This window comes from Alligator mississippiensis, chromosome 11 (genome assembly GCF_030867095.1).
Source record: "Alligator mississippiensis isolate rAllMis1 chromosome 11, rAllMis1, whole genome shotgun sequence".
Taxonomy (NCBI): Eukaryota; Metazoa; Chordata; order Crocodylia; family Alligatoridae; genus Alligator; species Alligator mississippiensis.
This window is the reverse complement of record NC_081834.1, coordinates 75,643,736-75,666,929: the sequence shown is the minus strand read 5'-3', so window position 1 is coordinate 75,666,929 and position 23,194 is coordinate 75,643,736. Positions and strand designations below refer to the sequence as shown.

The following is a 23,194-nucleotide window of genomic DNA, read 5'->3' as shown; positions in this document are numbered from 1 at the left end:
GAGGTGACTCCCATCCTCCATCCTTTGTAGGCCTTTCTTTTTAGCCTCAGGAGGTCTGCTAGGTCCCTGGAGAGCCAGGGGGCTGCTGTGCCCCCTTGCTGCCTTTCCTCCGAGATGGAATAGACTTAGTTTGTGCATTGAGGATTGCTCCCTTGAGGAGCAACCACTCTTCTTGAACTCCCCTCTCCCTGTGGTCACCGTCCCTTAGGGCCTCACTGACAAGCCTCCTGAGCTTGTCAAAGTCGGCTTTCCTGAAGTCAAGGACTTCCGTGTTGCTGACTGACTTGCCAGCTTTTCGGCGGATGGTGAAGGTGATCAGCTCATGGTCGCTGTCACCCAGCTTCCCATCGATCACTAGGTCGCCGACTTGGTCATCCCCAGTAGCCAGCACCAGGTCGAGCAGTGCTTTGCCTCTCGTTGGCCCATAGACTTCTTGAGTCAGGTAGAGGTCATCCACGCACGAGAGGAAGCTCTGCGACCGCTCAGATTTTGCTGAGCGATCCTCCCACGAGATGTCCGGGTAATTGAAGTCACCCATGACAACCATGGTCCTGGAGCAAGCTGCCTCAGCCAGTTCCTGGGCAAACTCCTGGTCTAGCTCAGGACTTTGGGTGGGAGGTCTGTAATAGACTCCCACCATTGTGTCCCCTGTGCCATGTTCCCCACGGATTTTAACCCAGAGGGTCTCCAACCGTCCACCCTGGTTGCCAATATCGGCTTGCAGGGACACGTAGCTTTCCTTAACATAGAGAGCTACACCCCCGCCCCTTTTCTCTACACGATCCCTCCTGTACAGGGTATAGCCATCTATCCTCACCAAGGAAATTGGTGAGTATTTATTCACCAAGGCACCCCCGGGGGTTACAAGAAACAATGGCCACAAGCTAGCAGAGAGCAGATTTAGATTGGACATTAGGAAGAACTTCTTCACAGTTTGAGTGGCCAAGGTCTGGAACGGGCTCCCAAGGGAGGTGGTGCTCTCCCCTGCCCTGGGGGTCTTCAAGAGGAGGTTAGATGAGTATCTAGCTGGGGTCATCTAGACCCAGCAGTCTTTCCTGCTTATGCAGGGGGTCGGACTCGATGATCTATTGAGGTCCCTTCCGACCCTAACATCTATGAATCTATGAATCCCCGTGGTCCAGTCATGGGTGGAGTCCCACCAGGTCTCCGTTATCCCTATGACATCATAATTGTTTGCACTGAGCAGGAGGATGAGCTCCTCCTGCTTATTCCCCAAGCTCCTGGCATTAGTGTACAGGCAGGCAAGTGCCCCCGGGGGGCTCCTTCCTTGCCCACAGATTTTACCAGGGCTGGGGCAGGGGTGGGCTCCCTGAAGCGCCGTGATCCGCTGGCTTTGCAAGGATTGCTCAGCGGGCCAGCAGTGGCAGTCGTCCCCCCGTCCCCCAGCGGGCTTAGTTTAAAGCCCGGTGGAGCAGGTCAGCCAGTCTGGCTGAGAAGAGCCTCCTCCCCAAGGGAGAGAGGCGGAGCCCATCTCTTCCCAGCAGCTCGCTGCCTCTCTTGCCAAAGAGCGGGCTGTGGTCATGAAAGCCAAAGCCTTCCTGACGACACCAGCGCTGCAGTCTTTGGTTGACCACATAGATCCTCCTGTCCCTCCTCGGCCCATAGCCTGAGACTGGGAGGATCGACGAGAACACCACCTGTGCCCCCAGACCCTTAAGCCCTGCTCCCAAATCCCTGTAGCACCTCATGACCTGGCTGGGAGTGCTCCGAGCAGTGTCATTGGTGCCCACATGAATAAGGAGCATGGGATAGTGGTCTGTGGGTTTAAGGAGCTTTGGGATCCTCTCCGCAATGTCCCGGATGTGGGCCCCTGGGAAGCAGCAGACTTGCCGGGCTAAGGGGTCGGGGTGGCAGATTGGCCCCTCCGTCCCCGTCAGGGGGGAGTCTCCCACAACAAACACCTTACGTTTTGTCTTGGGGAGAGCAGGGGCGGTAGCTTTTGGGGAGGTATTGAGCATTGCACCCAATGCATAGTTGGCTGAGATCATGTCAGACAATCTTTGATTACACAGAGCCCTTCCTCAGGGTTGGGGTAGAATCCCATGAAGCCTGAGCTAAGTAGCAGGTAAAACCCTGGAGAGCTCTTGGGCACAGCTCTTATTTCAGATGTATGAGTGCAGGACACTTTGCTGTGTTTCCTACATGTTGCATATGGAAGCCAGGGAGCCTACTACACCATCCCAGCTGACCCAGCATCATGTTGTTATGCAAAACGCACTCCTCAGGCTGCACAATGCCCTGCTTTGCTGTGTCTCTGTGCATTCATGGCCGTCTGTCTTTGGCACAGTAGCACATGTCTATTTGTGCCCCTACATTTCCCATTAGCAGTGGGCTGTGACCACTGCCTCTCGGGACTGAGTTTTGTGAGCTCAGGGGCTCACCTGTGCCCATCTGTACCTGAGCTGTAGATACTGGGGTTGTATAATCCTGGTAGCCAGACTTACTTTGTATGAAACTGGAATATTTGTGGGGCTCATATGTCACCTGGGATTCTGGGCATTTGGATCTACTGGAAAGGATGATGATGTGTGTGATTCTGTCAGGAAAAGAAAGAGTTAAATCTTGCTGCCAGGTTTCCTCACTCCATAGCCTTCCCTGTCCTACCCCTGTTCCCAGGGCTGTGTTGCTCTGGTCACTGCTGTCCTTCTTGGGGCCACTGGAGAAGGAACTGCAATAAGTTTTTGACATTAACTCTGATTGGAGTTGCTTCACTGTGGGAGTTTGTAGATGACACTTTAAAGTGGGTTAAATGTCTTTTGCAATGCTTGAATGCCACTGCTGTTTGCACATTTGGCAGTGTATTGCACTTGAATTCCATCCACTGTTGCACATTCAGTGGTGCAATGTGCCTTAAATGATTTTGGGAGGCAGCAAATGACTTTGGGGTGCTGCAAACTAAAACACCTCCAAGGAGTTTGTTGCCTACCCTACAGCTGCAGAGGAAAGCGCTGGGCTCTGTGCAGCTCAGGAGCAGTGCAGACAGACTGTGCAGGCAGCCTGGCAGCAGCCCGGGAAGGCAGGCTCCACAGAAGGGAGAAAAGAATGGAAGCGGTAAGCCTAATCCCACTGCCTCCAAGCCTGCTTGCCTACCTAAGCTGTGCAGGGCCCTGGTGCTCCCCTCCACAGCTGCAGTGCCCCCTGGAACTGCCTGAGCTGGGTGCCTGCGGGTGGGTGCCACTTGGGGGGGGGGACTGCTGTTGCCGCTGCCGCAAGGGGAGGCACCAGCACTCCCCTCCCTGCCCCCTGCAGCTCAGGAACTGTTCTGCTCACCAGCAGCTCTCTCCTCCCTGCCACTGGAGAGGCAGCTAAGGATCGGGCTCCAACATGGGTGTGCATGACACAGGGGTTTACTTTGCCCTAAATTGAAGCAGTGTTTTTAAAAAGCCACCTTTTCAATTTAGAGAGAATTAAACCCCTGTGCCATGCACGAATGCCCTGAGTCCCTTGCACAGTAATGCCAGGTGCAACAGGTTCTCAGAGTTATTGCTGGAGACGGTGAATCTCCCCTCAAGTGACAATGCTGATGTGAAACTAACCTGTAAAGGCCACCAGGTTCAGGTCACCTCATGTTGCTACAGGTAGAAAATACCTTGTCAAGCTACTGCATGAGTACAAAGTTGATCCAGGGACCCATCTTCACTGGAGCTGGAGGACAGAGATCTCAAGTCACTGGCTGAGCACTGCACAGAGCAGGGGCAGTGGATTCTCTCCAACTTCAGCCTGGGCAGACAGATTTGAGCAAGGACCTGGCACTGCCCTTTGCATATCCTCCTTGCAATAAGGGGCATGAGCCTCTCCCGCTAATGAGCTGATATGTCTACACTGGGGCAGTGACAAAAATTGAGGCTACACAGCCCACAGCAGACCCAGGGCTGCCAGTGAATAAACCTGAGTGACCCCCCACACCTCTGACCTGTGGCCTGGGGACCAATCCCAGGCATACTGCACTCCACACTAAAGGTCCAGTTTTGCCCATGAGCATCTGTAGGGGGAGAAGATTGTCTGGGTTCAGAACAGGGCAGGTGCAGGTGGTGACTGGCCATGGCTTGGGGTGTGTGCAGCATGATACCCCCTCTCCAGACTGGGGTGGATGAAGCATGGCCCACAGTCAAGAGGTTTAAGGGATGTCAGCAGCTGATGCCCAGGGCCACACGTAGGCTGTGAGCACTCATCTCACTGAGCCCCTGTGACCATCACAGCTCCCTGGGGCAGGGTTTTCCCCATGTGTTTCCAGGGAAGGACTTGGTATCTCTTCCTGTGTCCTCAGCACCCACCGTCTCGGGCTGGGAATGCCTGAGAAGCACACAGCAGCTGCTGCCACTGCCAGAAGATGCTCAGCACTTCCTCCTTGGGCCCTTATGGGAGAAAACCCATGGTCCAGCCGAACTGCTATCCATGCCCAGGGGGAAGGTCCCATGGCTCTGCCAACTGGGAGAGGTCTGACAGGTGACCTTCTGTTAACACAGGAGCAGGACTGTGCCTGGGCTTTCTCTTGGTGCTTCTGTCACACAGGGACAGGACAATCCCCAGGGCCTCAGGTTAGTCCCTTCCCAATGTTGTAGGACATATTCAGCCATTAACACCAGTGCAGAGTGTGGAGAGCTCCCTCATTTCAGTCTGGGCTACCCTCCCCTGGACAAGGCACGGGGCAGGTAGAGATAAGCCTGCATGAGTTGAGCTCTTACTTGTGGTAAATCTCTCTAGCTTAGCAGAGTCAGTATGTTTGCACCCCCTTGGAGTCCGGTCTGGAGTGGGGAAGGGACTCTCTGGTCACAGACGTCATGTGGTAGAGTTGAGTCCCCTTGGAGAATGTGAGCCCTGGAAGTGAGCTCAGGGCTATCTGAAGGGCTGTAGTCCATGCTGGAAGTGGGAATTGCTCTATCCTGGAGAGACCTGAGTGTGGGCTTGTAAAACCAAGTGTCTGGAGTGGAAGCAGCAGGGGCTGGGCCCTGGATGGGGGGGGGGACGGGACGGGAGGGGGGTGCAAGAGGGTGTGCAGGGCCTCCAGCAAAGTCTGCACCATCATTGTATTCATAGAGGCCAGCCGTTGTTTGGAGATAAGGATTTAGCCACGTTAGGAAATCCATTGCACACATTGCTGGGGTCCTTGAGTTTCTGGTTGCTCATCTGCAGGTGCAGCAGGCTCTGGGAGTTGTTCTAGGAGATAGTAAATCACCCTTTCACAAGCAAGGAGTGCCACTAGCTGGATCCAGTATTCTTTATCTCAGCCACCCAGCTCAGTCCCTTCCCAGGAGCCTGCTGGAACCAGACCATGTAAACTCAAAGGATTTGCAGGAGACATGCAGAGACTCTTGATGCTTCCTCATGTCCCATGCAGACTACCCCAGCTGCAACTGGAACCAAGCACCTGAGAAACAGGGTAGGATACACAAGTAACTATTATCAGGGCAGCATCTGTGCAATGCTCCACTCTGTCTACCTGCCTGTGGGAGGTTGAAATAACTACCAGAGCTGCTGCCAGGACAAGGAGGTGAAGACCAAATCCCATCTTTGTTTCTGGGGAAAGCTTTTGGGTGTTGGCTGCTCACTGTGCAGACCCGAGGAGCTGTGGCTTGTCTTTGCAGGAGCCAGCTGGCAGCAGGACAGAGCAATTTAGACAAGGTAGCTGGCCCCTGATTTACATCTTCCCTCCCTTACCCCAGCCCCTGCTGCTTCCTCCTTTGATGGGGAGCAGCTGTGCTGAGCAGAGTTAGCAGGTGCTGGACTCTGGTATCCCACCTCTGTGAAACTCCCACTCCAGGCCCTGGGGCCCTGATTGCCCCTAAAGTGACCTGTCCCCACCCCTGTCAGAGTGGTGCCTCCTGGTGTGAAGGTGTCTGAGGCCAGGGGGAGGCTGCCCAGTCCCTGCCATGGGCTACAGAGGAGCAGAGAGTCAGGACTGGGCTTCCTGGGTGCAGTCACTCACAGTGGTGCTGAGAGCCAGAGAAGGACCGTGTGTATTTGGGGTTTGGCCAGAGGATGCAGGCCTGAGGGGCCCAACTCAGGGCAGTGCCAGCCCTGAGTTGAAGCCCGTTGAAGCCTAGTCCTACACAGCTGTATAAAGCCCCAGTGCCTGGGTGTCTGTAGGCCTACTGGAGTAGTTCAGGCTTCCCAAGGAGCTTTCCCTCTACCTGCAGAGTATGGGTCATGGCCCAGCTGCCCTTGAGTGCTGCATGATGGGGAGAGCCCAGGGCTGGGGAGCCCCATCCTGCCCTGTGTGTGTGCAAGCCACAGGAGGCTGGGGCTGGGTCCAGTCCTATCAGCATCCTCTTGTTCTGCTGGGGTCTCGTGCAGCTCCTCCCAGCAGTCCCTGGGTTGGTCCCTGCAGGTATGCTCAGGACTGGCCCTGCTGCTGTGTGGCATGGAGATATGGCCCATGGGCTTGGTCATGTCAGAGCAGGAGGCAGTGAGTTCTCAGGGAGGGGGGTCATGGGGTACCACCAAGCAGCCAAAGATGCCAGACACCCCCCACCCCCACTCACTGATATCTCCCAGTGTCCCCAGCTGGCCCCTGCTCCTGTGTCAGCATGGGTTGGATAGCAGGACAGATTCCTCCAGCTGTTTGTTCAGGCTGTGGCTGCTTCTCGCTCCTGGCCATGAGCTGGCAAGAGGTTTGCTCAGAAGTTTCTGTATTGGGCACAACAGGCTTCTGATCACTGTGGACTTCACACTGTGATACCAGGCCCTGTCGTCAGCTCTCAGATTGTTTTTCTGCAGGTACAAGGCATTGCTGGAGTCATCTATGGAGATGTTCAATCGCCCCTTCACCGCAGCCCTGTAGTATTTGGTGAGATTACTGGTGTATTTATACCATTTATACCTGCGACCCCCTCCAGTCCCTTCCCAGGAGCCTGGCAAGCCCAAATCATAAAGAAGTTGATGATGGTGGACCCAGAGATTTTGCAGGAGAGGCACAGAGACTCAGTAAAGCTGCAGTGGCAGATAGGGAAAGACGGGGGGTCTAAGGTCCTGGCTGTAGCCAGCAGCTGCCTTTGTGCATCTGGGCTGGTGGCTTTTGCTGCAGCCCTGAGATCAGAGCACAGTGGGTGTGTGTAGGGGCTGTCCTGGGTGCTGTTCATGTAGTGGAAGAAGTTATTGTCAGCGTGCAGTGCTGTGTCTTCTGTGTGTGCAGGCTGCTAGGTGCTGTCTCTGGGAGACTCTCCCCTCTCAGCCCTCCCGCAGATGAGTTGGTCTAATGAGGGCTGACCTCACGGAAGTCACCCAGGATGGGGATATGGGCAGTGCAGGAGGGGCAAGCAGGGCTCTGGGGGTTGGGGCCTGGACTGGGCTTAGCTCCTGCACTTGGTCACTGCTGAGCAGGGAGTCAGTGCAGGGCAGGATACGGGGATGGGCCCAAGGGAGCAGTGTTCAGCCTGCTTCCCCCTTAGGATTTAATCTTCCCTGGATTTAATCCCTGGCTGGTTCAAGTGATCTAAAAGGCTTGATGTGTCCGACCCAGCAGGGAGCAGAGCCTGGGCCTGGCAGCTGCTGCCTCTGCTGCTCACATGGGCAGGCAGGTCCTGCAGGGCTGGTTTTTGTGCAGGCTGTCATGCATTTTCATTCACTGTGTATCTGGCACAGTAATACCGGGCCGTGTCTACAGGTTGGACACTGGTCAGGCACAGGTAAACTTGGCTGCTGGAGGTGTCTCTGCTGATGGTGAGGCGGCTTTGGAGAGCGCTGTTATAGTAGGTGCTTCCACCGCTCCCGATACTTCCGACCCACTCGAGCCTTTTCCCTGCTGCCTGCCAAACCCAGCTCACAGCACTGCTATTGAGAGAGAATCCAGACACGGTGCAGGTCAGTCTGAGGGTCTCTCTGGGCTTCACAACCCCTGGGTCAGACTCCTTCAGCGTGACCTGGGCCAGGACACCTAATGAAGAAAAATACAGCATTAGCAAATGAACAATCTTCTAACAGTCTCCCTCTCATCCTGCCGCTGCATCCCCCTGTCCCACAAGACAGGAGGCACTTACCCGGTGGAGCTGCCAGAAGGAGGAGCAAAGCCAGTGCTGGTTTCATGGTCATTGTGGCTGGTGCCCGGTGTCCCCAGCAGACAGGAGGCAGCAGCTCTGGGGAGACACTGAGGTGCACAGAGCCAGGGCTGCTGTTTAAGGAGGACCCTTGCCTGCGTTAAGCAGGAAATTGGGGAACAACATTTGCATGTGTTTCTTTAAAAGGGCCTTTCACAGATCACACACAAGGCAGGTTTGGCTGTTGACTACAGGGGTTTTGAGAGCCAAGGGGAAACCTGGGAATGGGGAGTGGGCTTTGTTACTGTACCAGACCAATGGCACAGTAATCCAAGAGCCAAACAAATAAAGATCTAGAGGTGTTACAGATTTTGTCTCTGGCTGGATATTATCAAGGCAAAACCTCCCATGATCTGGGACTTCCCCTCTCTCCCAGGGAAATATCCCAGAGTCCTGCTAGGGAAAAATTTCCGAGGGAGAAATCCAGTATCTCAGTGAAGGATGGATCCATGCTACTTAAATGTTGAATGAGTCGAAAGAGCCCCAGAGGCTTGGGGGTGTCTTATTTTATGCAGAGGGTCCCTGACCTTTGGTAGAAGTGACAACTTGTTTCATAGCAGCTGAGGGATCGATACCACTAGAATACAGAAACCTAATGAAACTGGATGTATTTTGTTTCAGGTGGAAGGACTCCCAGGGTGTGAGGGTTAAATGCTGTGAATTTGCTTCGTGTCTGGGAAACTGGCTTTCATTTGAACGGGTCAAATGAGGGAAATGATGAAAAAGCAGAGCATAAAAATCCTCCCTTTCCTAAGAGGGCAGTTGGTCCTTCATAGTTGCTTTGTGCTTATTTCTGCCCATGCACATCTGCTGGGTGTCTTTGCCCTCTGGTGCCTGTGTCTGCAGGGGGATACTGCATGCATGGATTCGGTGTGTCCGTCTGCATCACAGGATGTGGATGTGCACTCGTCTGGTCTCTGGGATAGAAGGACCAGGTTCACCGGGCATCCTGCCATGCACAGATCCTGAGCTGGGGGAGGACTCCAAACCCTGGGTGCCTAAGTATTTTGCCTCACGTCGAAAACCTGAGTTGCCCGGGGTGGTTAACCCCTTGAAGCCTAGTCCTACACAGCTGCATAAAGCCCCAGCCCCTGGGTTCATGGGGTACCACCAAGTAGTCAAAGGTGCCAGACACCCCCCACCCCCACTCCCTGACATCCGGCGGGCTTTAAACTAGGCTCGTCGGGGGGAGGGGAAGATGAGGGCAGAGGAAGCTGTGGACCACCAAACCATGTGGCAGCCACAAGGACAACCCAGCCTGAAGAAGGAGAACATTGGGAACCTGCAAGCCATGGGGCGGCCAGCAGTACAGCACAGGTAAGCAACAAAAAGGTAAGAAATAAGGGGCCCCTTGAGACTCAGAGCGGGGGGGCAGCAAAGGCACCAGTCGCAGGGCTCAAGTGCCTATATACTAATGCTAGGAGCATGGGGAACAAGCAGGATGAACTAGCGCTCCTGCTTGCACTAAACACCTATGACTTAGTGGGGCTAACAGAGACCTGGTGGGATTCGTCCCACGACTGGGCAGTACATATAGAGGGTTACAGATTGTACAGAAAGGACAGGGTGGGGAAAAAAGGGGGAGGGGTTGCGCTGTATGTCAATGAGCAATATATATCGACCCTCATCAAGACGGTATCGAAGGATGAGGAAGTAGAAGGATTGTGGGTTAGGCTACATGGGGGGCAAGGAGAAAGAGATTTGGTGGTAGGGGTCTGCTACAGACCCCCACATCAAGGGGAAGAAATAGATTTGGGGCTCCTGAGGCAGCTCTCGGAGACCATAAAAGCTAAAGAGGCGGTAGTTATGGGGGACCTAAACTACCCAGACATCTGCTGGGAGACGCAGACGGCAAAGTCCCACCGCTCACGCAGGTTCCTAACCTGTGTACAGGACCTCCACCTGACACAGGAGGTACGTGGTCCCACTAGGAGGAATGCCATACTGGATCTGGTATTGGCAACGGGGGATGACATGGTAGGGGACCTACAGATCGGTGGCCATCTGGGGGACAGTGATCACCTAATAATAAAATTCACCATAAGACGTCGAGTGGGTAAGGTAACTAGTAGGGTGAAAGTGCTAGACTTTAGGAAAGCTGATTTCAATGAATTCAGGCGATTAGTCAAGGACGCACTGCAGAGTAGGAGTTTTGAAGTGATGGGAGCCCAAGAAGGGTGGCTGTGCCTTAAGGAAACGATCCTTTGGGCACAGAGTGAGATGATCCCGATGCGAGGAAAAAGAGGGAAAGGGGCCAGGAGGCTTCCCTGGCTGACCAGAGAAATCCAGGGCAGCCTAAGGGCCAAAAGGGGAGCACATAAAAAGTGGAAACAGGGAGAGATCACCAAAGATGAATATACTTCCTCTGCTCGCACTTGTAGGGAGGCAGTTACACAGGCCAAAGCTACCATGGAGCTGAGGATGGCATCCCAAGTAAAGGACAACAAGAAATTGTTTTTTTAGATATATAGGGAGTAAAAGGAAGGCCCAGGGAGGAATAGGACCCCTGCTAAATGGGCAGAAACAATTGGTGACAGACAGGGGGGACAAGGCTGAACTCAACGAGTTCTTTGCCTCAGTGTTCCTAAGCGAGGGGCACGACAAGTCTCTCACTGGGGTTGTAGAGAGGCAGCAGCAAGGTGCCAGACTTCCATGCGTAGATCCTGAGGTGGTGCAGAGTCACTTGGAAGAACTGGATGCCTTTAAGTCGGCAGGCCTGGTTGAGCTCCATCCGAGGGTGCTGAAGGCACTGGCTGACATCATTGCAGAGCCACTGGCGGGAATATTCGAACGCTCGTGGTGCACAGGCCAAGTCCCGGAGGACTGGAAAAGGGCCAATGTGGTCCCCATCTTGAAGAAGGGGAGGAAGGAGGACCCGGGCAACTATAGGCCAGTCAGTCTCACCTCCATCCTTGGCAAAATCTTTGAAAAAATTATCAAGGCTCACATTTGTGAGAGCCCAGCAGGACAAATTATGCTGAGGGGAAACCAGCACAGGTTCATAGCAGGCAGATCATGCCTGAGTAATCTAGTCTCTTTTTATGACAAGTGGCTGCTTCTCGCTCCTGGCCATGAGCTGGCAAGAGATTTGCTCAGAAGTTTTTCTATTGGGCACAGCAGGCTTCTGATCACTGTGGGCTTCACACCGTGATACCATGCCCTGTCCTCAGCTCTCAGATTGTTTTTCTGCGGCTACAACGTGCTGCTGGAGTCATCTCTAGAGATGTTCAATCGCCCCTTCACCACAGCACTGTTGTACTGGTGAGGTTACTGGTAGCAGCATTTATACTTGTGACCCATTTCAGCCCCTTCCCAGGAGCCTGGCAAGCCCAGATCACAAAGAAGTTGCTGAAGGTGGACCCAGAGACTTTACAGGAGCGGCGCAGAAACTCTCCAGGTTTCCTCTTGTCCCCTTCAGACTTCAGCAGCTGCACCTGGGACTGGACACCTGGGAAGAAAAGAGCATGATTTAAGATCCTTTTCGTGGCAGCCTGTGCAAAAGCCCACAGAGCCAAGAGGCCACTCGCTGCCGATCAGAGCTCAACCGAGCAGCGTGCTGGGCCTGTGGTAAGTCTGCCCACGTGGGGCCTGCCTCTACTCTGATCCCATGTGCCCCGGATCTTAAGAAGTGGCGTTGGGGGTGGCGAGTAGCCGGTAACTGGACGTGGAGCTGCTGCACTGCGCAGCTTGGCACCACCGCTGCTTCACCCAGCTCCACGGGGGCCCCCAAAGTGGAGAGCCTGGGACGGTCACCCGAATTGCCCCTCCGCCCCACCAGGGACAGACCTGCTGATAATTTCCATTAGCCTTTGTATGTGATGAGTATTGCATGTTGCTTCCTGGGTCTGTACACAGAACTGTAGGAGGTTTCATACATTTCATACGTTTCATAGGCATTCGGGCTGGAAGGGACCTCAGAAAATCATCGGGTCCAGCCCCCTGGCCCAGGGGTAGGAAGTCAGCTATGATCAAAGTATCCCAGCTAGATAAGCATCTGAACATTTCTTAAAAGAGTCCAGGGTAGGTGATTGCCTGTGGGTGAAGTCTGTTTCAAGCTCTGGGGACTCAGATGGTAAAGAAGTTTTGTCTTCTGTCTAGCCTAAAACAGTCTTCCAGGAGTTTGTGAAGGTTAGACCTTGTCTTCACTGGGGTGCCCTGGTGAACAGATGGTCTCCCGGTTCATGATGCAAGACCCCTTATGTATTTACTAGCAATTTGCCTGTCAAGAATGACGGGGGCGTGAGCAGGGGGTGCAGGCAGAGAGACGTCTGCATCTGGCCCCCTCCTCCATGCCTCAGGCCAGTGCCGGGGTCGCTCCCCGCCTCCCCCTGCCACTTTGGGCTGTGGTGGAGGCTATTCTCTCCCCCCTCCCACCTGCCGATTTGGGCAGGGGTCGGGGCCTTTCCCCCCCCTCCACTTCAGTCTGGGGCCGGAGCCAGGGCTGGGCCTGTGCTTGTGGCAGTGGTTACAGCCGCAGTGGTGGTCGCAGCGAGACAGAGCCACCAGTCACCCCGCTCCCCTTCCTGCTCTCGTCCCCTCCCCTCTTCCCCACTGCCTTCCTCTCCCCGCTGGCTGTTGCTGGAGGTGGAGGGTGGTCCAGCCCCTGGAGAGCTGGTAGAGCAGATAACGTAGAGCGGACCGGGCCTCAGGGAGCAAGTGTGCAATCTAAAGCTGTGCCCCTGTCTGCCAGTCTGACCTCAGGCTGGTCATAGATTTCATAGATTTCCAGGCTCGGAAGGGACTATGAAACTATGAAAGTAGTGGGTAGGGGCAGGAGGCGCTGGAGGAGGGGGAAAGGCACCAATTGGGGTACCCCACCAGGCCGCATCCCCTGCCTGCTCCCCCAGCCACCCTGAGTGGCCCCTGACCCATGCCCAATGCCCCAGCCCCACCCTGGACCATGGCTGCCCAACCTGGCCCCAGTTCCCAGTTTAAAAAAAAAATAAAGCCCCCCACTCACCAGCTTCTACAGTGGCATGCGGATTCGGGGGCTCATGGCAGAGCCCCCCCATGCAGCAGGGGGCAGCGGGGATCCACCCCCCTACCTGTCAGTACCTGGTAAACTGGGGGCTTTTCTTCATTTTTTTAAGACTTGGGACCTGGGGCTGGCTGAATTAATCCTGGACAGTGAGTCAAATCACCAAATTGAATCACTGTCCCCCAAATCATCTGAATCTGAAGTGATGTTTTGTTTTGTTTTGATTTGTTCTAAGATGTTGTATTTGAGCAAAATTACAGTTGAAAGGCATTTTAGACACAGTCTCTGGCACAAAGAGCCCTTCCTCCGGTCTGGGCATGTTTCTCTCCTAGTTGCACTCGCTCTGAGCACAGGTGGTGAGTGCTGCTGCCCCTACTTCTTGGTGCGGGGTGGGAAAATGGATGACAGCTACAAGGAGTAGAAAAGGGGATTTCTTTCCACTTTCTAGTTGGTCACTGCAATGTGTTGAGACTCGTTCCCAACTAGTCTCTGTTGGGATTTTTGTGGTGGGCAGGTGTTGGGGATATGGTGGGTCTCTTGTGCTTTTCTCAGTAAAGCTGTAGTGGCAGATGGGGAAAGATGAGGGAGTCGAAGGTCCTGGCTGTAGCCAGCAGCTGCCTTTGTGTGTCTGGGCTGGTGGCTTTTGCTGCAGCCCTGAGATCAGAGCACAGTGGGTGTGTGTAGGGGCTGCCCCAGGCACTGTTCATGTAATGGAAGAAGTTATTGTCAGCGTGCAGTGCTGTGTCTTCTGTGTGTGCAGGCTGCTGGGTGCTGTCTCTGGGAGACTCTCCCCTCTCAGCCCTTCTGCAGATGAGTTGGACTAATGCAGGCTGACCTCACGGAAGTCACCCAGGATGGGGATATGGGCAGTGCAGGAGGGGCAAGCAGGGCTCTGAGGGTTGGGGCCTGGACTGGGCTCAGCTCCTGCACTTGGTCACTGCTGAGCAGGGAGTCAGTGCAGGGCAGGAGGCTGGGATAGGCCCAAGGGAGCAGTGTTCAGCCTACTTCCCCCTTGGGAGAGCCCCTACCCTGCTCTGTGCCACCATGTCTCCCCTGGCACAGTGATAATGTGGTGGTTTCTGCAGCTGTCTGGGAGCACCCCTGGGCTGCACTCAATGAGCTGGATTTCAGAAAAGACTTGTGTAGAAAGGGACAGAGAGAAAGGGGATCATTATCCCTTCTGCCAAGTCACCTGTTTGGCTTCCTGGCCTAAGTGGTGATGTGTTGAGCCTGAGATGAGCTCTTATTTGAGAGCATGCCCAGTTAAGATCAGAGGATATTGGAAGAGAGGGCCTAGCACAAAGATGTGCCATGTGCAGAGCCCTGGCATGCAGGGCGCACTGCCACATAAAGACTTCTGTTGATTGACCCTTAGCACGTGAGTACGTGATAGCATGCCTGGGTGTGAGTGGTACGTGTGTGGTGTGGCTAGTGGGTTTCATGGTTTGCTGTTTGGTTTTGTTGATTGATACCTGTGAGAGAGAGAGAGAGAGACTGATAGAATCATGGTGAATGAACGAGGTGGAAGTGGCTTTCTGGTGTATTGGTGCATTGGTGTGGGTGATCGTTGTATGGTGTTGTGCCTTGGGCTGTGCCGTGACCATGGAGGTTGGATGAGGCAAGCACACCCTTGACAGCGAGGCTGCCATAGAGCTAGCATTCATCCCCAGTGACCTCGAAGCCTGAGACTCCCAGTAAGATTGCTTATGGTGGTCTCCCCAGTTTCTCTCTGCAGGGGTGCATAGCACTTAAGTAGCAACCCTCCACCCTCTGGGGTAAGTACCACCCACCCATCACTTGTTCCTTTCTCCTCCCTTCCTTAAAGTGGAAGATAAGCTGCCATCGGCTCATCCCTTTCAGTGTGGTATATGTTCCCTGTGTTGGAACGGCAGAGATCCAGAGTTGAATAAAGTTTACAGCTCACATAAAAAAGTCCATATTCACCCCCGAGTTGATATTGAATCTGAGGTGCTAGTGATTGTGGTGAACACATTTTAAAATAGGTATGAGATCAGATAGGTATAGGTTTTAGGAATAATAAAAATAGTTGTATTGGGTGTGGGCTTCGTTCCTGGTTAGTGCTGTTATTTAATGTACCTGTTGTGTATTTATTATTTCATTATTAATAAACCATTCAGTATGTTCCAGTTACACAACAGTGTGTGAACAGCCTGATTACTCATAGTACAAGCACTTGTTGGATTGATACGGTGGTGAATGATGTGCCTGTGGTCACCTGGAACCAGACTATTGTCAGCTGTTAATTGGAGAGTGCTAATCAAGTCCAGGACCAACATCAGGACTACAAAGCTGTGTCCCTAGTCCTGTAACAGCACAGCAGTCTGCTGGCTATTGCCTTCGTCCTGGGTGTCAGCCTAGGGAGTCTTTGCCTTGTATTCCTGCAAGAAGGACAGGCAGAACAGGGGCATGATGAAGCAGAACTCTTCCTAAATATCAGATTCTGACCGATTGGACGCTTTTGAGCCTCGTTCCCTGGATTTAATCCCTGGCTCGTTCAAGTGATCTAAAAGGCCTGATGTGTCCGACCCAGCAGGCAGCGGAGCACGGGCTGGCAGCTGCTGCCTCTGCTGCTCACACAGGTGGGCAGGTCCTGCAGGGCTGGTTTTTGTGCAGGCTCGCATGCATTTTCATTCACTGTGTATCTGACACAGTAATACCGGGCTGTGTCTCCAGGTTGGACCCCGGTCAGGCGCAGGTGCACTTGGCTGCTGGACGTGTCTCTGCTGATGGTGAGGCGGCTTTGGAGAGCGCTCTTATACTAGGTGTTTCCACCACTCCAGCTATCTCCGACCCACTCCAGCCCTTTCCCTGCTTCCTGCCGAACCCAGCTCACATCACTGCTAGTGAGAGAGAATCCAGACACGGTGCAGGTCAGTCTGAGGGTCTCTCTGGGCTTCACAACCCCTGGGCCAGACTCCTTCAGTGTGACCTGGGCCAGGACACCTAATGGAGAAAAATACATCATTAACAAATGAACAAACTTCTACCAGTTTCCCTCTTATGCCGCTGCATCCCCCTGTCCGACAGGACAAGAGGCACTTACCCGGTAGAGCTGCCAGAAGGAGGAGCAAGCCACTGCTGGTGTCATGGTCATTGTACATATATGCGGTGTCCGCATTGATTCCAGGATGCAGCAGGCGTGCCAATCAGGGCAGAGAGCGCACGCGGGGCCAATCAGCGCGCAAGACGCTTCAGCCGCTTCCTTCGGAGCAGCCGGCGCGGTAGCCCGGCCCCTGCTGCCCAGCCCGGCTGCGCCGGGAGCCGCTGCCCGAGCACGCCCAGAACCGCGCCGCAAGCCCCGCCCACACCCAGCCTCTGCCGCAGGGGAAGGGCGCGCCCGTGTGCGGGGCCGGGGCCGGGGCCGGGGCCGGGGCAAGTCCAGCTGTGGGCCTGCCCCCGTTGCCCGTTTAATGTAATGTCCGCAGGCTTTTAGGCAGCTCTGCCCGTGTCCTCCGTGAGGGGCTGCTCAGTCGGGGGGGGCGGGGCGGGGCGGGGCGGGGGAGGCCAGCGTCTTTTCTCAGTGTCGTTATTTAATTGGTTGTAAAATATTTTTATTTCTAAAGAGAACGATATTTTCCAACGTATTACGTCTTTTAAATATTGGGGAAAACACGTCGTGCCTTTCCAGGGCATGTGGCTGGAAAGAGGGAATGGACACTTTTTTAACACCGAAGCAAGAAGGCATTTGGTAAAGTAGATGCTTCTGATTCAGGTAGCGTGTAAGAGACGCGTGTACTCTTGCAAATTTTGGCTGGTTCCCATCAGGTTAGCTGTTGAGCCAGCTTGAGCCCAGCCCCAAGCGCAGATACCTCTCTTCGTGCCCACACATGCAGCGCCGAGCGGCACGGTCCCGGGGCCAGCTACCGACCCGGCAGCGACCGGTGTTCTTGCTGTGACCCCGCTCATTGCAGCCCTGAGGAGCCGTGCTTCACCTGCCCCTCTGCTCCCTGCGCTAGCCTGGCTGTCACTTGTGCTCTCAGAGTCAAGTTCACGTCTTCATCTTCGCGCTGGGGCCGGGGCCGGGGCCGGGGCCAAGCTTTCCCCACTGGCCACTGGTTTGGAGTGCCTGCCACTGACTGGTGGCCCCAGCGCTGGCTCCAGCGCACTTGCCTGCCCGCCCGCCCGCCCGCCCGCAGGCTCCCAGCGAGCACGGCTCCCGCAGCCTTGACCTTGCAGCGCGGGCTCCGGCCCGTAGGCGGACCAATCGGGGAAGAGAGCGCACGCGGCGGCCAGTCCCCGCTCAGGACGCTGCAGCGGCCTCCCTCGGAGCAGCCGCCGCGCCAGCGCGGCCCCGAGCCCAGCCCAGCCCCGCTGCCCGGACCGGACCGGACCGCCGCCGCCGCCGCGCCTGCGCCCCAGCCCGCCTGCGCCGGGAGCCGCCGCCCGAGCCCGAGCCCGAGCCCGCCCCGAACCGCGCCGCGATACTGTCTGGCAGCGGGGAGCCCAGTCTCGGCGCCAGGCTTGGAAGGCTTCCGTGCAGCGTTTCTCAACAACAGCGGGGGTTCTGTTCTCGCCTCTACGGGAGAAACCCGGGGCTGACTGTGTGGCTGCCGCCAACCGCAGCAGAGAGCCCCGCAGGCCCCGTGCCCTGGGCAACCTAGGCTCTCGCACGACCCGCCGTGGTCGCCACAACAGGTGTCGCAGCTCTCCGGGACCGCCCGCGGGTCGGCGCCGCACACGCGCACAGACAGACGGCTGACGTCTTGGGCATCCTCCCGGAGCAAGAAGAAAACCCGAGTCAGTGCTGCCCTCCGGTGGTGCGCTCCGAGCACTGCAGGCCCGAGGAGCGGCGCTGAGGTGGGGAGACGAACCTGCCGCTCCGTGCTGCCACCTCCTGTGGTGCCGTGTCTGAAAGGAATGCCCTCAGTGCTGCCCTCCTGTGGCTCGCCCTGCGCAGCGCAGCCAGGAGAGGAGGGCGGAGAAGAAGGGAAAGGGGCGGGGCCTCCGGCGCGTTTCTAACGCGCACGTCACAAAGCGGGCCCAGTGCCCCGGTCCGGAGCCCCGAAATGGGCACGGCAGCCAGGAAATTCCGTGCCGTGCCGAGCCGAGCTGAGCCGTGCCGTGCCGAGCCGAGCCGAGCCGAGCCGTGCCGTGCCGTGCCGAGCCGAGCCGTGCCGTGCCGTGCCGAGCCGAGCCGAGCCGTGCCGTGCCGAGCCGAGCCGAGCCGAGCCGTGCCGAGCCGAGCCGAGCCGTGCCGTGCCGAGCCGAGCCGTGCCGTGCCGTGCCGAGCCGAGCCGAGCCGAGCCGTGCCGTGCCGAGCCGAGCCGAGCCGTGCCAGGCCGAGCCGAGCCGTGCCGTGCCGTGCCGAGCCGAGCCGAGCCGAGCCGTGCCGTGCCGAGCCGAGCCGTGCCGTGCCGTGCCGTGCCGAGCCGAGCCGAGCCGTGCCGTGCCGTGCCGAGCCGTGCCGTGCCGAGCCGAGCCGAGCCGTGCCGTGCCGTGCCGTGCCGTGCCGAGCCGAGCCGAGCCGAGCCGTGCCGAGCCGGGCCGAGCCGAGCCGTGCCAGGCCGAGCCGAGCCGAGCCGTGCCGTTCCGTGACGAGCCATGCCGCACAGCGGGCATTACAGCCGGCCGACAAGGGCCGAGAGAGAGGCAAGCAGCTCGGTGCCGCCAGGCTTCGGGTCTTGCAGCACATTGCAGCCGGGTGAGAAAAACGGAGAGAAAGGAGGAAAAAAGGCCTTGATGGCTCGCTCGGAGCGTGACTAGAGGACACGGCGTTCCCAGGGCGCGGGGGCTGTCGGGCTCTGTTCTGCGCTGGGTGTTGAAGCGTGAAGCTGTTTGTGTGTCCCGGTGCCCCTTTTCTCTCCGCCTGCCGCCTGGGAAGCCTCCCTGTCTCCTCGATGGACCGGCAGGGTTTTGTTTTCTCTGCCTTTAAACCGCGCCTGCTTCTGGCAGGGAGGGCGGGACGGAGCCGGCTTTGTTCCGGGTCGGGATCTCCGGGCTGGCTCCAAGTCTCGCTCCAGCCCCAGGCGGGCAGAGGGGAGGCGGTTGGGTGCCCGGCCCGGGGTTCCGGCCGCAGTGTCCGGCGCGGCCATAGGCGGGCGGCTCTGAGCCACGGCGACTGGCGGCCTGGGGATCCTGGCACGTCACAAAACTGGCCCAGTGCCGCGGTCCGGGGCTAACACAGGGCATGGCAGCCAGGAAATTCAGCCGGCGAAATACAACCAGGCCCAGTGCTGCCGGGCCGAGCCGTGCCAAGGTCGAGCCGTGCCGTGCCGAGCCGAGCCAATCCGTGCCGTGCCGTGCCGTGCCGTGCCGTGCCGTGCCGTGCCGTGCGGGACAGCGGGCATTGCAGCCGGGCGACAAGGGCCAAGAGAGAGGCAAGCGGCTCGGTGCTGGCGTGCTGTGGGTCATGTTGCACATTGTAGCTGGGCAAGAAAGGCGGAGAGAGAGGAGGAATAAAGGCCTCGCTAGCCTGCTTGCCCGCCCGCCCGCCTGCTCGCCCGCCCGCTCGCTCGCTCGCTCGGGGCGTGACTAGAGCAGTGAGCGCGGCCGGGACGGACACGCGAGTCAGGGACAATCATTGCGGGCCGGGATCGGAGGCCCGCGTTTTCATTGGCCACCCAGAGACAGGAGGCGATTGGGTGGAGTGGGTGCATGGGCGGGGTCAGCGCCGCTCCGCCCTTCTTCACTTGGATTGGTTTTGGCAGGAGGAGGCGGGCCCGAAAGAACGTCCCTTCAGGTCGCATTGTGATTGGCTGCCAAGGCAGGGCTGGGCGCTGTGCACGCGGCTGTGTTCCGATTGGTGCGACTGCAATCCTCTGCAGCCTCGGTAAGCTACTTGTCCTCCCGTTGCTGGGCCCGCTGTACCCAGAGGCCACGTCCCGCTGCAGCCGCGCACACCCGGTGCCCCTTTTCTCTCCGCCTGCCACCTCGGGAGCCTCCCTGTCTCCTCCATGTGATTGTCTCTGCCTTTAAACCCCGCCTGCTTCTGGCAGGGAGGGCGGGACGGAGCTGGCTTTGTTCCGGGTCGGGATCTCCGGGCTGGCTCCCAGTCCCGCTCCAGCCCCAGGCGGGCAGAGGGGAGCCGGTTGGGTGCCCGCCCGGGTGTTCCGGCCGCAGTGTCCGGCGCGCCCACAGGAGGGCGGCTCTGAGCCACGGTGAGTGGCGGCCTGGGGATCCTGGCACGACACAAAACGGGCCCAGTGCCGCGGTCCGGAGCTCCGCCCTGGGCACGGCAGCCAGGAAATTCAGCCGGAGAAATAAAACCAGACCCAGTGCTGCCGTGCCGAGCCGAGCCGAGCCGTGCCGTGCCGTGCCGCACAGCGGGCATTACAGCCGGTCGACAAGGGCCGAGAGAGAGGCAAGCAGCTCGGTGCCGCTGGGCTGCGGGTCTTGCAGCACATTGCAGCCGGGTGAGACAAATGGAGAGAGAGGAGGAAAAAAGGCCTGGCTCGCTCGCTCGCTCGCTCGGGGCGTGAGTAGAGCAGTGAGCGCGGCCGGGACGGACACACGAGTCACGGACATTCACTGCGGAGCGGGATCGGAGGCCCGCGGGCTCACTGAGACAGGAGGCAATCGGGTGGAGTGACTGCGTGGACGGGGCCAGCGCCGCTCCGCCCTTCTTCACTTGGAGTGTCTTTGGCAGGAGGAGGCGGGCCCAAAAGAACGTCCCCCTCCGGTCGCATTCTGATTGGCTGTCAGGGAACGGCGGGCGCTGGGCACGCGTGTGTGTTCCGATTGGTCCGACTCCGATCCTCAGCGGCCCCGCTCCGCTGGTTGTCCTCCGGCTGCCGGGTCCGCTGTGCCCGGAGCCCACGTCCCGCTGCTGCCGCGCACAGCCGGGCGGGGCCGGAGAGCTGCGGCGGGATGTTGTGGTGTGGCGAGCGGGGCGGGTGGTGCGGGACACGGCGTTCCCAGGGCGCGGGGGCTGTCGGGCTCTGTTCTGCGCTGGGTGTTGAAGCGTGAAGCTGTTTGTGTGTCCCGGTGCCCCTTTTCTCTCCGCCTGCCGCCTGGGAAGCCTCGCTGTCTCCTCCATGTGATTGTCTCTGCCTTTAAACCCGGCCTGCTTCTGGCAGGGAGGGCGGGACGGAGCTGGCTTTGTTCCGGGTCGGGATCTCCGGGCTGGCTCCCAGTCCCGCTCCAGCCCCAGGCGGGCAGAGCGGAGCCGGTTGGGTGCCCGCCCGGGTGTTCCGGCCGCAGTGTCCGGCGCGGCCACAGGAGGGCGGCTCTGAGCCACGGTGACTCGGGGCCCGGGGATCCTGGCACGTCACGAAACGGGCCCAGTGCCGCGGTCCGGGGCTAACACAGGGCATGGCAGCCAGGAAGTTCAGCCGGCGAAATACAACCAGGCCCAGTGCTGCCGTGCCGAGCCAGGCCGTGCCAAGGCCGAGCCTAGCCGAGCCGTGCCGCACGGCGGGCATTAGAGCCGGGCGACAAGGGCCGAGAGAGAGAGGCAAGCGGCTCGGTGCCGGCGTGCTGTGGGTCTTGTAGCACATTGCAGCCGGGTGAGAAAATCGGAGAGAGAGGAGGGAAAAAGGCCTCGCTTGCTCGGTCCGGAGCTCCGCCCTGGGCACGGCAGCCAGGAAATTCAGCCGGAGATATAAAACCGGGCCCAGTGCTGCCGTGCCGAGGCGTGCCGTGCCGTGCCGTGCCGTGCCAAGGCCGAGCCGTGCCGTGCCGTGCCGTGCCGTGCCGTGCGGAGCCGGCTTTGTTCCGGGTCGGTATCTCCGGGCTCCAAGCCCCGCTCCAGCCCCAGGCGGCAGCGCAGAGTCGCTTGGGTGCCCGCCCGGGTCTCTCCGCCGCAATGGCCGGCGCGGCCACAGGAGGGCGGCTCTGAGCAGGGCTTGGTCTCCGCCTTAGTAAAAAGGCAAACCGGGCTCAGTGCTGCCCTCCTGTGGTTCGCTCCGGGCACTGCAGGCACGAGGAGCGGCTCAGCGGAAGGCAGCCGAACCCTCTTCTCGGTGTGAAATGGTATACCATTGAGAACAGGGAGCTGAAGTGACGGTGTTGTTCATTTCGTACTTACTTTGCAACACTTCCGTTGTGTAGAGACGTATTCGGTACGGCTGCGTGTGTCTGCCGCTATTCAGAGCCGTGCTCAGTGCTGCCCACCAGTGGTTTGCTCGCAGCACTTGAGCCACGAGGAGCGGGGCCGCGGAGGGGAGAGGAGCCCGCCGCTGGGTGCGGGCTGCCAAGCCGGCTCCGCGCCGCCCGCCTGGGGCCGGAGCGGGGCTTGGAGCCCGGAGAGGAAAAGCCGGAACAAAGCCGGCCCCGTGCCCCCCTCCCTGCGCGTCACCCTCCGCGGAGCAGCCGCTTTTGAAAGGCAGAGAAAAGAAACCCCTGCCCAGTGCTACTGCCCTACGGGATTCAAGCCGGGCTTTCCAGCCGAGAGATGAGGGCAGAGAGAGGGACAGGGACTCCGGGCCCCTCCTGCAGCTCGGGCAGGCGGGAGATCAAGGCAGAGAGAAAAGGAGGACAAAGGCGTCGCTCGCTCGCTCGCTCGGGGGGAACTGCGGCAGACCCCCTCTTTTCGGGTGGCTGGCAATGTTCTTTCAGCCTCTTGGTATCTCGCATGCAGGGTTCCTGCCCTCCTTCTTGGGGGCAGGCTATATATTCCCTCCCCGAGTCCCTGGAGACGAGGGCCCTGCCCTGCCCTGCCCTGGGCCGGCCGTTCTTCTGCAGCCCCGGCTGGGGATTGTGGGTTCGGGTCCCATCTGGGTCGCCAAAAACTGTTAGGCCCCAGCTCAAGTCTGGGTTCGTGCCTGGTATGCAAAGGCCAATAAAGATACCAGGGGTGAAAGTATAAAAAAGATTTATTGCTAGCAATCAAAGGTGCAAGCGGAATAATTTCACAAAACAAGCACAGCAGATATGCAATACTAAGCCCCTTATATACAAGAGATTGAATCTTCATAAGCATCCTTGTTTGCTAATTGGTTATAAAGGAGTGGCGCAAGGAGTTCTTTACTGAGCATGTCTCTATACCTGTGTTTTAGCTCTGTATCTCATTAACATACATATAGGTTTCATTAGCATATATCTTCCCCGCCTAGGGGTGTGATTTTTAGTCTTTTAATGAGCTCTTTGTTCCAGTACCTCTGATTCTGTTTTTGTTTTCAAGCTTCCTCTATCTAAGACTGTCTGCTCCTTATCACTGCAGATGGGCATCCGACACATAACATTCACTTTTGCTTAGGCGCGT

General features: G+C 57.8%; 1 long non-coding RNA gene across 1 annotated transcript; it reads right to left on the bottom strand.

Moving 5' to 3' along the window:
• Positions 1 to 14,402: 14,402 nt before the first annotated feature.
• LOC132244251 (uncharacterized) lies at positions 14,403 to 17,370 on the bottom strand. Its single transcript, XR_009455844.1, has 2 exons — positions 16,097 to 17,370; positions 14,403 to 15,996 (listed from the first exon to the last, which is right to left on the bottom strand). It is a non-coding gene; the product is annotated as an uncharacterized LOC132244251 (long non-coding RNA).
• Positions 17,371 to 23,194: the final 5,824 nt, after the last annotated feature.